Source organism: Erythrolamprus reginae, chromosome 9 (assembly GCF_031021105.1).
Source record: "Erythrolamprus reginae isolate rEryReg1 chromosome 9, rEryReg1.hap1, whole genome shotgun sequence".
In the NCBI taxonomy this organism is placed as follows: domain Eukaryota; kingdom Metazoa; phylum Chordata; class Lepidosauria; order Squamata; family Dipsadidae; genus Erythrolamprus; species Erythrolamprus reginae.
In genome coordinates this window covers 27,572,047-27,588,108 of record NC_091958.1, presented here as the reverse complement: position 1 = coordinate 27,588,108, position 16,062 = coordinate 27,572,047, and the positions used below count along the sequence as shown (strand labels likewise).

The 16,062-nt window shown below is 43.5% G+C and overlaps 1 protein-coding gene across 5 annotated transcripts in view; it reads left to right on the top strand.

The window, feature by feature from the left end:
• CHST8 (carbohydrate sulfotransferase 8) overlaps nt 1–16,062 on the top strand; it is a 449,531-nt gene that overhangs the window by 136,195 nt on the left and 297,274 nt on the right. Inside the window, exon 1 of one of the 5 annotated variants that reach the window (XM_070760674.1) lies at nt 9,786–9,789. The exons of the other annotated variants lie outside the window; for them this stretch is intronic. The gene's annotated coding sequence lies outside the window, so the exon portion shown is untranslated. Of the gene's footprint in view, nt 1–9,785; nt 9,790–16,062 lie in introns of those variants that run through there. 5 annotated transcript variants of the gene reach the window in all.

Here is a 16,062-nt window from a genome sequence, read left to right as displayed (position 1 = left end):
CTGGGATCTCCCTGGAACAGCTCTGGATGACTTCTGGGAACAAATCGAGTGAGTAAAGGATTTGTCCATACAGTTGTCAAAGTCAGACTTCACTTGATGGCACTTTATTTATTTACTTATTTTATGTATTTATTTCATCAATCGTACTCTACATGATTACAGACAAAGTATAAACATGATTGTGAATATATAAGATGTACAAGCATGGTTATGAGTACATGATATTTTATAAATACATGCTGATGTGCTTATGTACACCCCTTACAGATCTCTTAGGAATGGGGTGCGGTCAACGGTAGACAGTCTTAAGGTTAAAGTTATGTATTGCAAGTTAGTTGATTGACTGGGAATGAGAGTTTTTTTTTAATGGTTTTAGGTTTTAGATTAATTAATTTAAACTAATTGGATTTAGGATGCTATATTGTTTCTTTATATGTTGTAAGCCACCCCAAGTCCTCGGAGAGGGGTGACATATAAATCTAATAAATAAATAAAGTTATGGGGGTTTGGGAAAGAAACTACAGAATCAGGTAATGTATTCCAGGCATTAATTGGTCTGTTGCTGAAGTCGCATTTTTTGCAATCAAATTTGGAATGGTTTAGATTACCGTAAGTTTGTACATATTATGAGCTTGTGCATTTAGATTAAGTTTGTATGTATTGTGAGCTCATGCATTGTTGTGGTTGAAGCTGAGGTAATCACTGACAGGTAGGACATTGCAGCAGATAATTTTGTATGTTATACTTAGGTCAGATTGAAGGAAACATAGTTCTAAATTTTCTAGACCCAAAATTTCAAGTCTGGTGGCATAAGGTATTATGTTGGGGATAGAGGAGTGTAGTACTCTTCTTGTGAAATATCTCTGGATATTCTTGATTGTATTAATGTCCGATATGTAGTGTGGATTCCAGACAAATGCATTGTGTTTGAGAATTGGTCTAGCAAATGTTTTATATGCTCTAGTTAGAAGTCCAATGTTACCAGAGAAGAAACTACGCATGATTAGGTTAACCACTCAATGCTTTCTTGGCAATGCTGTTGCAGGGGGCTCTGGTACTTAGATCATCATGAGTACTCCAAGGTCTTTCACTGAGTGAAGATCATCAACAAGCTAGTGATCATCTAGTTTGTATTTTGTAGTCTGATTATTTTTGCCAGTGTGTAAGGCTGAGCATTTGTTGATTGAGATTTGAAGTTGCCACTTGTTTGACAATTCTATAGTCAAAGCCTATAGTAGTATTGTCAGTGGTGTTGAAGAGTTTTTCATCATCTGCGAAGAGGATGCAGTTGGTTTTTTATATTATCACAAAGGTCATTTATGTAGAGAATAAAGAGAATTGGTCCTAAAACGCTGCCTTGGAGAACATGGCTGTTAACAGGTACAAGGTTTGATAAAGCGCTTCCTATTTTGACCACTGGTTGCCGGTTTAACAGGAATGCAATAATCCATTTGTGCAGAAATGCCGTAAGATTTTACTTTTAGAAGTAGTTTGTTGTACCACTGAGTCAAAGGCTTTGCAAAGTCTATGTAAATTGTGTCTATTGCTTTGCCCTGGTTGAGTTGTGTAGTCCATATTTTTTTACAGTATAGATACTGCAGATTGCAGGATAATTTTTTTCTGAAACCAAATTGTTTGTTAGTAGGTTGTTTGTCACTTACCTAAGTAGTTTCTGAAGCAAAGTTAACACAAGATAATTTTTTTCTTCAGTTTTTACTGTCTGCTCTAGAGATGGTAGTTTGTTTATAGCCTGAGCAGCCACGATGCAAATTAAATGAGAATCATAAAACTTTTAAGTAATGCTTACATTACTTCCCGTCACCAAAGTACTCCTGACTGTGGCTGTTTTTGTTGATTTGTTACCATTCATTTATTGCTTCACACGGCAACCTAATTGTAATCCTGTACTGAGAAAGCAATATCAAAGTAATTTTCCACAACATTAGTTACAATTTTCTTCTGATCCTTCAAGTGCAACAGTCCTATCCTGTTGGCTTCTCTGAGCATATAAACCTTGATTACATTTATCTGTTGGAAACGAAGACTTAAATATATATATATATATATAATGTATGTGTTTGCAACCACAGGTGTTGTAGAAGCCTTTTCCTGGCAGTTGTCAAACATTTTTTTCCTGACATTAGGTGAAGTCCAGAGATTCCGTTCTGCTTTGATGGACTGTTTTGATGGACAGCTCTTTAAAAAGGGCAAAACAGAATCTATGAGCACTTGCGTTAAAACTATGCAACATATTTTGTTTGCTGTGTCAGATATGGAAACTTCACCCACTTGGAGGAATATTACTAATGAATGCCGGAGTGACATTTGAAGGGCTGCACAGAATGTTCTCAAAGGAGGGTGTTTGTTTCAAAAGTTGGAGGCAGCTGAATAGATTGTCAAAAAGATATATATATTCACCTCCTGAACATTTGTGTTGTTTTATTGCTGATTTCTTCTGTGCTGTTTGATTGAAGTGGCTGGTTCTTCTTCATCATCCACACTCGTTGGCTTCTTTGCTTAAATTCTTAGTGAATGGTTTTGACTGTAACCATGACATCATCCTTTCTGAAGCAGCATTGTGACATCCACAATATCGCATAGAAGGCACATTCCATCGAGTTACATTGCATTGTGTAGGCAAAACAAATGAAGGCTTGGACCAGCAAGGGAAAGGAAAATGTGAAAGGAGGTAAAGTGACATTTCAGCTCCATCCTAGAAGGGATGCTGAGAACAAGGTTGTCAAAATAAGAGGAACGTGGAAGTGATGGAAAAGAGATGGAATCATTTTTGTTACTTCTGCAACTTCCCTTTGCGGTGCTAAGGACTTATCATTTCAAGTAGAACTTGTTCAAGTCGGGGGGGGGGTGGTGTCTCAATAACTTTTTCATTAAACTTACACCCACATCACTTTTCTTCACCCATTGTTATCTCCGTGTGCACAGTTTTTGGAGTTGATTGATTGATTGATTGATTGGACTTGTATGCCATCCCTCTCCGTGGACTCACAACATATAGTGAAACACAACAGTACAGTTATCCAATTAATATACTAAAAAGTTCTTAAAATTCTAACTTTAAAAACATTCATTTTCATTCATTCAGTAATCACAAACAACATTTGCTGAACATCTAATGTCCCCAGGCCTGGCGACAAAGGTGTGTTTTCAAACTCTTGCAGAAGGCAAGGAGGGTGGAGGCAGTGCGAATCTCTGGGGGGAGCTGATTCCAGAGGGCCGGGGCCATCACAGAGAAGGCTCTTCCCCTGGGTCCTGCCAGCTGAGATTAACGGGACCCTAAGGAGACCAACTCTGTGGGACCTCACCGGTCACTGGGATTCATGCGGCAGAAGGCGGTCTCGGAGATAGTCTGATCCAATGCCATGTAGGGCTTTATAGGTCATAACCAACACTTTGAATTGTGTCTGGAAACCAATCAGCAGCCAATGCAGTCCACATATGATGCATCAGAGTATGTATGCATGTATGTATGTATGTACAAATGAAGAGGCAACAGCCATTGTGATCTCCAGAACGTTTAAAATTTAATAAAAACTACTAAAATTAACTAAGCTTTCGCTAGTCCTCTACTAATGTTGTCAGAGTGTTAAATTCCCCATTGAAGAAAGTTGATTTTATATGATGCTGCTCACTTTGCTCATTGCCCACATCACAGCCCCCCCTTCCTTCCCTAGTCTTTACTTATTTAATTTAGTCAAACATGTACAGTATAGCAGGCATAGGTCTAAAATAAACATAAGCAAAGTAAGTAAATGAGGATAATACAACAGTAAGACAGGGATGGTAAGCACAATGGTGCGCTTATGCACGCCCCTTACAGACCTCTTAGGAATGGGGTGAGGTTGACAGTAGACAGTCTAAGGTTAAAGTTTTGGGGGTTTGGGGAAATAACCACAGTCAGGTAGTGTATTCCATGTATTGATCACTCTGTTGCTGAAGTTGTATTTTCTGCACTTGAGTTATGAGCGGTTTACATTGAATTTGATTGAATCTATTGTGTGCTCATGTATTGTTGTGGTTGAAGCTGAAAGAGTCATTGACAGAAAGGACCTTGTGGCATGTAACTTTATGAACTATTGTGTGCTTGTGTATTGTTATGGTTGAAACTGAAGTAGTCATTGAAAGAAAGGATCTTGTGGCATGTAATTTTATGAACTACATTTAGATCGGTTTGAAGGTGACGTAGATCTAAGTTGTCTAAGCCCAAGATTTCAATTCTGGTGGAATAAGGTACCGTAGTATAAGACACACCTTTTTCTTCCTTAAAACATGCTGAAAATTTGGGTGCGTCTTATACTCTGAATGTAGCTTTTCCCGAAGCTTTTTTTCAGCCCTGACTAGGTGCTAAGGATCTTCCCATCTCTTACCTTGCAAGTTCTTTCATTATTACTCTCTGCAAAGAATGTTTTTCCAGTCCTAAGTCTTTGCAGGCTTTTTTTCATTGCTCTATTTGCTTCAAATATGTTTCTTTCCAGCCCTAACCAGGTACTAACGATGTTCCCAGCTCTTGCAAGCTCTTTCATTGTTTCTCTCTGCAAATAAGGTCTTTTAAAGCCCTAACCAGGAGATAAAACAATGGGCTGAAGCTGACCAGACTATTAAATCCATCAAACACTCACAAATTGAAGAAATCTCTACAAACGACAACAAATGTTATTAAATGTAAACTGAACACAAATGTAAACTGTAAACAAATGTACTGTAAATTTGACAAAGCAATCAAATAAATAAATACAATAAAACTACCAAAGAGGATGAAGAATTCAAGAAATGCCACATAGGCACAAAGTATGCCTACCACACACCTGCCTGGAAATAAACAAACAAGTAGCCAATTTCTTACAAGCAGCTCCCACATTCCCTGATTTCTGTTTACCAACACTGGCTAACCTAATTACAATGTCTGATAGGTTCCAAACCTTAGAAACAGCCATAAAAACACAACAAACATATACAGACTCCATGGAAACACTTTTAGAAGCACTCTACAATTAACAGGCAAAGTTCCATGACTTCCCCTCCCCCCAGCTGCCTATCAGCCCCAAAAGAAAAACCCCTGTTTCAGTTGTATATTGCAGTCTTTAAATCTTCTGAATTAGTGTATGTATTTGCATCTAAAACTTTCTTAGTTTTTACATGTCCAAGAAACATAATAAAAGGATCAGGGAAAACATGACAGCAGCGGGCCAATATTTGAGGGGCTGCCATAGAAAAGAGGGGACCAAGCTATTTTCCAAAGCACCCGAAGGCCAGACAAGGAATAATAGATGGAAACTGGTCCAGGAGAGATTCAACCTGGAAATAAGGAGGAACTTTCTGCCAGTGGGAACAATCAACCGATGGAACAGAAGTTGCCTTTGGAAGTTGTGACAGTTTCATCACTGGAAGTTTTCAAGAAGAGACTGGACTGCCATCTGTCAGAAATGGTGTAGGGTCTCCTACTTGGGCTAAGGGTTGGACTAGATGACCTACAAGGTCCCTTTCAACTCTGTTAATCTGTAACCTGTAATTCTTGCACTAAACTAGCCACGCCCAGCTCCTACAACCGTTCGTATGTAAGTATATATTTTATATAAATATAAAATCATATATTTTAGTCTCCGATCCTCTAATCATCCTGGTTGCTCTTCTCTGCACTTTTTCTAGAGTCTCAACATCTTTTTTATAGTATGGTGACCAAAACTGGATACAACGTTTTAGGTGTGGTCTTACTAAGGCTTCATAGAATGGTAATAGTACCTCCCTTGATCTTGATTGTACAGTATCCCTCTGTTAATGCAATTTAGGATTGCATTTGATTTTTTTGACTGCTGTCACATGCTGTTGGCTCATATTTAGCTGGTTGTCCACTAAATCTCTGAGATCCCACTCACAGTTACTACTATTAAGCCTGGTTTCACCCAGTCTACATATCTACTTTTGGTTTTTCTTGCCTAAGTGTAGGACTTTGTTTTTCTCTACATTGAATTTCATTTCATTAGATTGGGCCCAGTGCTCAAGTCTGTCAAGATCCATCTGGATCTTGAGCCTCTCATCTAGGGCAGGGGTCCCCAACCTTGGCAACATTAATCCTGGTGGACCTTAACTCACAGAATTCCCCAGCCAGCTTTCTGGAAGTTGAAGTCCACCAGTTTTAAGGTTGCAAAGGTTGGATACCCCTGATTTAGGGTGTTAGCTATTCCTGCCAGTCTACAAATTTAGTAAGTTTCCCTTCTATTCCTTCATCTAAGTCATTTATGAAGATATTGAAGAGTAGTGGGCCTAAGACACAACCTTGTGGTACCCCACTGCTTACTTCCCTCCATGTAAACGTAGACCCATTAAAGACTACTCGTTGGGTACGATTTGTCAGCCAGTTAGGCTTTAAAATATGTTGTAGAGCAGTTAATAATTACATGTTTTTTAAGCAGTATTTTTTAGAACTAATCATGTGAGCATTTGCTAGTGTGGAAATATTTCTTTTGATTGATCATGGATTGTTTTAACTGTTTACTGAATGATACCCAAGCCATGTTTATATAACACAGTGGCTGTACTTACACAGTCTAGTAATTCACCATGCACAGGGAATTCAGCGATATTCTTCTTATATGCAGAATTAAACATTATTTAATGAGGAATGCCTTAACATTAAATAACAGCATTAAGGATAATGTAAGGTATGCAAATAAGATTTCAAGTAAAACTGTAAGTGGAAAGGTATTTTTTCTAAGGTATTACCATAATTCCTCTTGTTTTATTTATAGTGCAGAATATATTTTGTCTCGGGGGAGATTGTTTGACCGCAGTTTACATTTGCAGCTAAAAAGTTGTCCCTGCCCTGCATCACTTTAATACTGAAGATAGATAAACAAGTCAGAGATTGGAGCTGCCCATTATTACAGCACTCAGCTTTAGCTCTCTTAATAATGGCAGCTCTTTGAACTATGGGAAATTTCAAAGTCTCCCCTCCCTTTGCTTACCAGAACAGATTTCTCTGGGCTTAAATCCGAAAGGAATGGCTTCTGCAGAATTCAGGAAACTCCGATCAATTTTGGAATGATTAAGATAAATGACTGCATTGGAAAGCTAACCTGGAATAGACCAGTCTGACAGTCCCAGGCTGGAATCTGTGGACAGTTCAATAACAATAACGATACCAACAACAGAGTTGGAAGGGACCTTGGAGGTCTTCTAGTCTAACCTCCTGCTTAGGCAGGAAACCCCACACTACTTCAGGCTGATGGTAATCCAACATCTGCTAAAAAAACTACCAGTGTTGGGGCATTCACAACTTCTGGTGGCAAGCTGTTCCACTGATTAATTGTTCTAACTGTCTGGAAATTTCTCCTTAGTTCTAAGTTACTTGTTATAGTTTCCACCCATTGCTTCTTGTTCTACTCTCGGGTTCTTTGGAGAATAGCCTGACTCCTTCTTCTTTGTGGCAATCCCTGAAATATTGGAACGTTCCTATCATGTCATCCTAAGTCCTTCTTTTCATTAAACCAGACATACTCAGCTCCTATAACCCTTCTTCATATGTTTTAGCCACCAGTCCCCTAATAATCTCTGTTGCTCTTCTCTGCACTCTTTCTAGAGTCTCAACATCCTTTTTGCATCGTGGCGACCAAAACTGAATGCCGTATTCCAAGTGTGGCCTTCCCAAGGCCTTATAAAGTAGTATTAACCCTTCATGTGACCTTGATTCTATCCCTCTGTTTATGCAGCCCAGAACTGTGTTGGCTTTTTTGGCAGCTGCTGCACACGGCTGGCTCCTATTTAAATGGTTGTCCACTAGGACTCCAAGATCCCTCTCACAGTTACTACTGTTGAGCAATGTACAACACAGTGCAAGGAAGAGTTTAGGATTTACCCCCCTACAAATAAATAAGTATGCAGACATAGATTTTAGAACATATGATAACAGAGTTGCAGGAACCTTGGAGATCTGCTAGTCCAACCCCTTGCCCAAGCAAATGACCTATACCAGTGATGGTGAATATTTTTTTGCAGGTGCCAAAAAGGTATGCCCACACCCATAATGCAATGCCTTCCCCCTCTGCACAGGTTTTTTTGAAGCCTGGAGAGTTTGTTTCCAAACTTCCGCTAGGCCTGTTGGGTCTGTTTCTCCGTACTGAAGGAGCGGGTCCAGCAGTCACATGGGTTGCTCATGTCCAATCCGGTGGAACTGAGCCTAGTATTAAAAAAGCTTGCCGGATCCGCCCCTTCCCCAGAATTCGCTCAGTTCGCATATCCTGCGGTTGTATTGTGATAGCTCGTTCAACATTCTAACACCTTCCTTCGATCCTTTCCTTCAAAAAGTAGTAAGATTTATTGTCTTTAATTATTTACTTGCACTAATTGCGCCAGCCGTTTAAAAGGAAAAAAAGATAAAAAGCGGCTAGGCTTTTTTCCTTGGGAGAAGTTGCGGTTTCGTTTTCCCCCGGCGGTTTTGCCGGTTACGATTCCTGCGGCCGCTTGTGGATTCTTCTAATCCTTTGGCCTGGAGGTCCTGGTGCAAGTATTTACCTATTGAATTATTGATTATTTATTGTATACAAAAATATTTAAGGGCTTAAAAAATACCTCCTGCGGAGTGAGACGCCTTCTAGTCTCCTGGACTTAGTCGATCGCTTCCCCTTTAAGAAATTTTACGGAGCGATTTTTTTCGGCGCGAAGGCCTTCGCGCCCTTTTTAAATCTAGGCCTCTCGTGTTGGCCTCCTGCCAGCCGCGTAGGCCTCAGTCCACCGCGTGGATCCCGGAGCGGGCCTTGGGGGTCCCAGGCTAAATTCTCCACCGGCTAAGCCTCCAACCAGAGTGCCTTGGTTTACTTAATTACAAAGTTTAGGGAGGCTGGCCCCGCTGGATTTGGGGGCACGAACTCTGGGTTTGCCCAGATTGTCCTCACGTCTCAGCAGCTTCGAGGCCTCGAAGCAGGATCCATTCCTCTTGGGAAGTCCTTGAAATTCTTCTCCTTATTATTCAGTTATTGGCTCAGCCTTGTCTTCTGTTAATTGTCAGACTATGGCTACCTTTCCCAAGAGAGGCACAACTAAAGGTCCCAGAGAGGCCAGGCCTACAGGCGATGAAATTACTAGTATCCCCCAGGCCTCTTCCTCCTCTTCTCCTGGGGCCCGCCCCTCGACCAAGGTCACCAGGGCCGAGAAGAGAAGGGACCTAGCCCTACAAAAAATCCATGACAAATCAGCAAAACGTTTGAAAGTGCAGGCCCAAGTAATCAGTAGTCAAGACCCACCAGAGGCTTCTAGTCTTCCTCCTTCTGGGGTCCCTGTGTTATCTCTGGATGAGCCAAACCTAGACAGACCCCAACCTAACCTATGGGGCATAGGTCCAGAGGAACCAGATATTATTGAAGATTCCCCCCAGCCAGGATCCTCCCAGGCCTTTAGGGATTCTTCTGCCATTTCTGCTGATATTTCCAACTTACCTCCTGAGTTCCAGTCTATTTTTGCTGTGTTGTCCAAAGCCATTGATGCCAAACTCTCCTCCATCAATGAGCTTCCCTTACCTCTTCCTCCTTCTCGCTCCTCCCGCCCCCTGGGTTCTCCCTCAGCGGTCAGAGCTCCTATTCAGGATGATTCAGATTCCTCCCAGGATGAATATGAGGATATAGAGGATGATGAGGATGCCTTTCAAGGCCTATCAGATGATGAGGAATCCCAAATAAAGGTTCCCCCTCCTATTACTATTTTTCCTTCTCAATTATTCAAATCTCTCCTCCTCAAAGCTAGAATTTCTACGGGATTAGCGGCCCAGGAGAAACAAGCCTCCACTTCCACTGATCCCCGGGAGGAGAATTTACCTTACTTCACAGAGGAACAGGAGGATAACGAGGTAATTCCTATGCCTAAGTTATTTAAAGATGCTTTACTCAAACAGTGGGAATTTCCAGCCTCTGGCCTTAATCCCTCCACCAAGGACAGAAAGTTGTACAAACTTTCCTCTTCCTATGAAGAGCTTCTATCCTTTCCCAAACCGGATGAACCTGTCAAGATTCTTCACTCGGCAGCGGCTGTGCCAGGCGAGGCGGAGGAAGTCCTCCGCCCAGAGGACAAGCGCATTGAGCAAATGCTCAAAAGAGGATTCACCGCTGATTCCTGGGCCACTAAAAGCTCTGCAGCGGCTTCCTTTTTCTCCAGAGCCATGCTGCTGTGGCTTCGCCAACTTCAACAGCATATTCCTCCCGATGACTTGAGAGGTCAACAAGACTTCAACAAGGTCTTTGCAGCTGCCCAGTACGTGGCTGATGCCACCTTGCAATCTACTAGATTTTCTGCTAAGTCTATTGCAGCTTCTACTACGGCAAGAAGACTCCTATGGATTCGCCCTTGGCAAGCGGGAGTTCGCCAAAAGTGGCAGTTATCCCAGGGTCCCTTAAAGCGCGACCTTCTCTTCGGTGATCTTCTGGATCCACTCCTCACGGAAACCACGGACAAGAAGAAAGTTTTGGGTCCAACCACAAAAAAGGCTACCAAAACGCAGTCTTTTCGTCACCCAGGGCGCCAGCAAGATCAAGCGGCTTCCTACCAGAGATCTCCAGGTCAGTATTCCCCCCGCTTTCGTTCCCAAGGTAGGAACTCCAGGGGTAGAGGGTTTCGCTTCCAAAGGGGAGCTTCCTCTAACAGGGCTTCAAAAAAACCTAGATGGTAATCCTACCTCTATTCCCATAGGGGGTCGCCTAGCTCATTTCGCCTCTAATTGGCGTCTCACCTCCAAGGACCCTTGGGTCATTGACACTGTTCAATCAGGCCTTCTTTTAGAATTTATTTCTCCTCCCCCTAAACGTTTTATTTCCTGCCCTTCTCCCAGGTCATCCTCAGATTGTAACCGTATGGAGGAGGCCATTTCTCATCTTTTGTCCATCAGAGCCATTCAACCGGTCCCTTCCGGTCAGAAGGGCCTAGGTTTTTACTCCATCCTATTTATGGTTCCAAAGTCCTCCGGAGGTTGGAGAGCTATTTTGGATTTAAAGAAACTAAATTTATTCATCAAATATAGGAAGTTTAAGATGCACTCCTTGTCTTCTATTTTGGCCGCCATTCACTCGGGAGATTTCATGGTCTCCTTAGACCTCACTGAGGCCTACCTTCACATTCCTATAGCCAAATGCCACAGAAAATTTTTACGTTTTTCTTTTCAAGGCAGGCATTTCCAGTATAGGGCGATGCCATTTGGCCTTTCCTCGGCCCCTCGGGTCTTTACAAAGCTCTTGGGGTCTCTGGCGGCCTACATCAGGGCGTTTCCCATCCACATTTTATGTTATCTTGATGATATTTTGATTCATGGGAACTCCCTAGAGAAAGTGAAAACAGACCTTTCTGTCACCATGTCAGTCCTTCAGGACCATGGATTTTCCATCAACTTTGATAAAAGCCACCTCCAACCCTCCACATCCATTTCTCACCTGGGATCCATTATTGATTCAGAATCCTCCCAGGTCTTTCTCTCTCCCGAGAGAAAACTCAGTATAGTGGAGTTAATTTCTAGCATTTTATCTCATTCTTCAGTTCCCATAGTCACTCTATCTTCCCTTTTGGGGAAGATGGTGTCATGCATAGGCATCATTCCCTGGGCTCGCCTTCATGCTAGGGAACTCCAGTGGCTTCTGTTACCTTTTCAGAGATCAGGGCACAGCAACTCAAATCGACGCATTGTCATCCCACTGAGTGTTCGCAGATCCTTCAAGTGGTGGAAGTCTCCGGCCATGGACAGAGGATCCCCGTTCAGGTGCCCGGATCAATTTGTCATCACCACAGATGCCAGTCTATCGGGATGGGGCGCCCACGCCCAGGGGATGATAGCCCAGGGCACGTGGTCCCCGGAGGAAGCTTCCAGGCCAATCAATTGGCTAGAGTTAAGAGCCGTTTCCCTGGCTCTGAAGCATTTCTCTCCTCGCATTCCCAACCGGCACGTTCTCATTCTCACCGACAACATTGCCACGAAAAGCCACATTTGCAGACAGGGGGGCACGAGATCCAAGGCTCTCATGAGGGAGGCCCTCAAGCTGGGCCTTTGGGCGGAAAAACATCTCCAGTCGCTCCTGGCCGATCACATCTCGGGGAGTCTCAACGTCCAGGCGGATTGGCTATCCCGGGCAACGATAGACCCAGGAGAGTGGAACCTCCATCAAGACCTGTTCCATCAAATCACCCTCAGATTCGGCCTACCAATTCTGGATCTCTTCGCGACCAATGCGAACGCCCAACTCCCTCGCTTCTATTCCAGATTTCCATCCCCGGGAGCGGAAGCAATCAATGCCCTTCGGAGTCCATGGCCTCCAGGCCTACTCTACGCATTTCCTCCAATTCCAATCCTCCCGGACGTGATTCACAAGGTCCTCACCGAGAGGGCCCGAGTAATCCTAATCGCCCCTCACTGGCCCCGCCGGCCCTGGTTCGCGGATCTCCAACAGCTGTCCGTCCAGGACCCTTGGCGACTCCCCGTTTCGGGGGATATGCTGCGGCAGGGGGCCTCCTTCCATCCAGACCCGGAGTGGTTCCACCTCACCGCCTGGCTGTTATCAGGAGAGATTTAGAACTGCGTGGTCATGACCCCGATTCAGTGGAGGTCATTTTAAAGGCCAGAAGGGGTTCGACCAATCGAATCTACGACCACACGTGGTCCAAGTTTCACCAGTGGTGTCTACAGGAAGGTCTCTCCCCTCTGTGCATCCCCATACACAGAATAATTTCCTTCCTTATGCAAGGCTTCCATAAAGGACTTTCCACCAGCACCCTCCGGCGTCATCTGGCAGCCATTTCATCTGTCCTAGGAGGTCCCCGCAGACAGCCTCTCCGATCCTTCCCTGAAGTTCAGGAATTCCTCAAGGGCATAGCCAACCTCAGACCTTCCAAGGTCCACAGGTACCCATCATGGGATTTGCCACGGGTTCTCCATTCCCTCACGCAGGCACCATACGAACCCCTAAAATCGGCGTCCCTCAGGTACCTATCCTTTAAGGTAGCTTTCCTGGTGGCTATTACCTCTGCCCGACGCATTTCGGAGCTGGCTGCCCTCTCAATCAGGCAGGACCTTTGCCAATTCCATCAGGACAAGGTAGTCTTGCGACTGGACCCCACCTTCTTACCCAAGGTCAGTTCCATGTTCCACAGATCTCAGGATATTGTCCTACCTTCCTTCTGCCTCCAACGAGACCATCCTTTGGCAATTAGATGGCACACCCTGGATCTCACCAGAGCGCTGAGAATCTATATCCAACGCACAGGACCCTTTCGGAGGTCAGAAGCACTTTTTGTAGCCTATCATCCCAGAGTCATGGGGGCCAAAGTGTCTTCAACAGTAATAGGCCGTTGGATCAGAGGGACTATATCTAAGGCCTATGAGTCGGCCTCCCTCTCAGTTCCAAGGAACATCACAGCGCATTCCACCAGGAGCGCAGCCACCTCGGCCGCTTGGGCGACTCAAGCCCCGTTGGAGGAGGTCTGCAAAGCAGCCACTTGGGCCTCGCCAAATTCCTTCATCAGGCACTACAAGATTGATTCTTATGCTTCAGCGGATGCTGCCTTCGGCAGAAGGGTACTCCAATCCGTTATCTCACACGATAGCAAGCTAATCCCACCCTAGGGACCATCTATTGGGTATGTCCCATGTGACTGCTGGACCCGCTCCTTCAGTACGGAGAATAGGCGTTGATTGCTTACCTGAACGCCTCTTCTCGTACGGTGAGCGGGTACAGCAGTCACTTCCCGCCCTTGTATGTGTCTTCTTTATCTGTCTATATCTTTCTTCCTCTAACAATGAGAGTTGAACACTACAGAGCTTCACAACTGAGCCTAGTCTATGGATTCGCGAATTCTGGGGAAGGGGCGGATCCGGCAAGCTTTTTTAATACTAGGCTCAGTTCCACCGGATTGGACATGAGCAACCCATGTGACTGCTGTACCCGCTCACCGTACGAGAAGAGGCGTTCAGGTAAGCAATCAACGCCTATTTTCACCACCCACTGGCTCCAGAGGCTTTCCTGAAACCTGCGGAGGGCAAAAACAGTCTCCCCATCCTCCAGAAGGCTGAAAATCAGCTGACCATGTTCACACATGTGCGCAGGAGATGACATAGGGCAATGCCTTGCGTGCCCTCAGATATGGCTCCACGTGGCACCTGTGGCACCTGTGCCATACGTTCGCCATCACGCCTATAATATTCCAGATAAATGGCTGTCCAGTCTCTTTTTGAACACCCCTAGTGATGGAGCACCCAAAACCTCTGAAAGTTAATTGTCTGGTTAATTCTGGTTAATTGTTTGTTTATTTATTTGTTTGTTTGACTTCTATGCCACCCTTGTCGAAGCCTCAGGGCAGCATACAACATAATGAAAACAATATCTATGAAGAAATCTAATTATTGTTTAAAAGAGACTTATTAATAAGATCATAAAAAAAACCATATGCGGTCATTCCCAATCATCCAATTCAATCATTCATAATATCGGCCGGAGACAGTCTCATCACTCATGGCCCCCATGCCTGCTGGCAGAGGTGGGTCTTCAGAGCTTTATGAAAGACCAGGAGGGAGAGGGCAGTAAATATCTCCGGAGGGAGTTCGTTCCAGAGGGCGGGGGCTGCCACAGCGAAGGCTCTTCCCCCAGGCCCTGCCTGACGACATTGTTTGGCCAATGGGACCTGGAGAAGGCAGACTCTCTGGGAACTAACCAGCTGCTGGGATACATGAGGCAGAAGACAGCCCCGAAGATAATCTGGTCCTAAGCCATGTAGGGCTTTGTAGGTCATAACCAGCACTTTGAATTGTGCCCAGAGACCAATTGGCAAGCATTGCAGCTCATGGAGTGATGTTGAGATGTGGGCAGGTCTTGGGAGCCCCACAATACCTCACGCGGCTGCAATTTGCACAATTTGCAGTCTCTGAACACTCTTCGAAGGCAACCCCATGTAGAGAGCATTGCAGTAATCAAACCTCAAGGTGATAAGGGTGTGAGTGATGGTGGGAAATGACTCCCTGTCCAGATAGGGCCACAACTGGCGCACAAGGTGTACCCATGCGAATGCTCCCCTTGCCACAGCTGAGAGATGGTCTTCAAAGTTCAGCTGTGGATTGAGGAGGATGCCAAAGTTGCAGACCCTCTCTGAGGGGGGTGATGGACAGACAGATGGATGTGTCCCTGGGAAGCAAAACCCACAGCCACTCCATCTTGTCGGGGTTGATTCTGTGCCTATTAGCCTAAAGTTATAGGTTGGATCTCTCTTTAATGATCTTCAATCAATTACTTCTCGTTCTACCCTCAAGTGCTTTGGAGAATTATTTTTTCCAGTTTGGTACCACAGTCGATTGCATACATAATAATAATAATAATAATAATAATAATAATAATAATAATAATAATAATAATAATAATTATAATAATTATAATTATAATAATTATAATTATAATTATAATTATAATTATAATTATAATAATAATAAAGAAGTAGTAGTAGTAGTAATAATAATAATAATAATAATAATAATAATAATAATAAATAAATAAATAAATAAATAAATAAATAGATTTGTATGCCGCTCCTTTTCGAGCACTCGGAGCAGCTCACAACAAACAATACAAAATACAAATCCAATATTAAAAACAATATTTAAAACCCTTATTAAGAAACAATCATGCAATCCAAACAAATGAAACATAAACATAACCTTAACTTCCCCCCAAATATTAATTTTTAGTATCTCAGAGTTTTTTGGGAAACGGGGCATCACTTAAATCAGCCAATCCATTACAAAGAACTAGCAAACAAATGCAAATGATTTACTGATCTTGCATCTTTTCTGTGTACATTAAACTGTTTTAGGCACTCGGGTATCCTCCAAAGTGGGTATAAATTTCTGTTCTGTACATCAAGATAAAGAAGCAAATGACCTTTCTGTGGAGCTGTGATGTCATTTGTTTTGCTGATTGTGGCCTCTTGAGATGGGAACTTCTGGGAACTAACTTACACATACAGATACCTTTTCTGGTAATGAGCAGATGGCAAATTGGATAGGATCCAGATGTGCAGGTAGTGTTTAACTTACAA